The sequence below is a fragment of the Ovis aries genome, chromosome 1 (genome assembly GCF_016772045.2).
Source record: "Ovis aries strain OAR_USU_Benz2616 breed Rambouillet chromosome 1, ARS-UI_Ramb_v3.0, whole genome shotgun sequence".
NCBI classification, from domain to species: Eukaryota; Metazoa; Chordata; class Mammalia; order Artiodactyla; family Bovidae; genus Ovis; species Ovis aries.
In genome coordinates this window covers 98111843-98113942 of record NC_056054.1, presented here as the reverse complement: position 1 = coordinate 98113942, position 2100 = coordinate 98111843, and the positions used below count along the sequence as shown (strand labels likewise).

At 52.9% G+C, this 2100-nt stretch overlaps 1 non-coding gene across 1 annotated transcript; it reads right to left on the bottom strand.

Moving 5' to 3' along the window:
- Window positions 1–356: 356 nt before the first annotated feature.
- On the bottom strand, window positions 357–428 carry TRNAQ-UUG (transfer RNA glutamine (anticodon UUG)). Its single transcript has one exon. It is a non-coding gene; the product is annotated as a tRNA-Gln (tRNA).
- Between the last annotated feature and the right edge of the window lie 1672 nt (window positions 429–2100).

Here is a 2100-nt window from a genome sequence, read left to right as displayed (position 1 = left end):
TCCTGTGTAAATTCTGGAGGCTCTATGGTGGGGTTAATGGTGACCTCCTCGAAAAGGGCTTATGCCACACCTAGGTCTGCTACACCCAGAGCCCCTGCCCCTGCGCCAGGCCACTGCTGACCAGAACCTCTGCAGGAGACACTCACAAAGGCAGGCTGGTTCAGTCTCTGTGGGGGTCTCCTGGTGGTCTCCCTACCTCATGCCTGGATTTTTTTCCTCTGCCTCATGGAGAAGATATCCCTTCTTTCTGTATCCCAGCGAATTGCCCTAGCTTAGGGAATTCTCTTGCCTTCCAGTGGTTAGGACTCTTACCTACCAGAGCAGGGGTACTAGTAAAAGAGGCTTTCTAAACAGAAAGGTTCCACCGAGACTCGAACTCGGATCGCTGGATTCAAAGTCCAGAGTGCTCACCATTACACCATGGAACCAATTACTTGGCTCACTCTTCCACTGCTGAGCCAGGTGGCGCTCACCGCGTCGGGCCCAGGACTCGCCTCCCGCCTGGCGCTCTAGTCACCCCGTGTCCAGTCGCTTCCTCCGCGACGCCAGGGGGCGCCTGCCTCGCCGGCCCGCGGCCGTCTCAGGTTTGGATGATGTGGAAAGAGTTGAAATCCATTTGGGGTGGATTAGTAACTCTTTCCTGTTACTAAGAAAGTTATTAGGAAAAGGTTACTAGGCTTCCCCCAAATGCACCTGTTCTACCGGCATTTCTAGAGTTTTCTGCCCTGAGGTAAAATTCCCCCCAGGGAAAAAAGTTCCTTTCCTGTTTGCAATTGTCCTTTTCCCGCTGCCCTCGGAGCTCTGAACATCCTCAGAAGAGCCCTTAAGACTTCTTGGAATGTCCCTGGGACCTCAGGTCCAAGGGTTTAATCGTGCGGCTCTGCCGGCTTCATTGGAGGGGGTGGGGGGCGGGCAGAGCGTTCTCTGCGTTGGGAATGCGATCGGAACCAAAGCGACCGCGGCCTCCGCGCTGCTGACGCCCCGCGGGGCGTGGTTGGGTGTGAGCAGCTGACGGTGTTTCTTCTGGGCTGTTTCTTCCCTCACCTTCCTTCTCTCTTCTTCCTTTCAGGTTCATCCACTCCCCACCCATCCGCGTCCCCAAGACGGCGGCTGTCGCTCGGACCTGAGAGGGAAGCTCAGCGCGGCCCATGGGCTGCTCTCTAGATGTTTTCACTCTCCAGGCTTTTATATGGTTCAAGGGCCAGTTTTAAAGATTTGAAAATCGGCCACTTTGGAAAGCCTTTCACACCCTCTCATTCCAAAGAAGAGAATGCGCAAGAAAGCAGGGCACGTGTCCAACTCCAGCCCAAGAGGCTGTGTCGTCACCTGTCACCTAGGCGGGGGCTCCTGAGGCGGCGAGGAGCAGGCGGCCAGGGCCGTGCGCCCTACGTTGGGGTGTGGAGGGCCACTCGCTGGTGTCAGTGCCCAGACGTCCGCATGTTAAGACTCAGCGCTCTGTTTGTGTTTTCAGCACAGGAGGCAGCTACACTATTCTGTAGCTCTCATATCGTGTCCATACTCTCTTTTGCTCTGTGCGCACAGGTGGGGCAGCTGCAGAATCTCATTCCTCCTGGATCTTCACAGAGTTCTGTCCTGCGATGATTTCTCCCAGCCTTCACCACATGTTAGTCCTCTCTGCACCATCTGGAGCACTGGGGCCACCCTGATCTACATGATTTCACATCCAGATTCCAGAGGAACTGCTAGGCTGGCAAAAGTTGAAGGCCCAGGCATGGAAATCACCAACTGGTCAGACTCAGATTGGTGCCCCTCAACACTCAGTAATAATTAGCAGTTACAGAATGCCATCAAAACTATGATTTGAAGGTGTTACATCCTTTAAAAACATTAATACACGTCACTTCTTAGAACAGCTTTAGGTTTACGTATAAACTGAGCAGCTAGTACAGAGTTCTCTCACTTATGGTCTATTCTCCCTCACACAATTTCCCCTTTTATTAGTATTTTGTATTAGTAAATACAGGACAGCGGAAGTAGCATGAGCAGGCAGGTGGTATTCCCAGTGTGAGGCTTAGCCATTGCACTCTGTAGTGCTGACCTGATTTCTACAATGTGGGAAATATGACTGCATAATTTGTG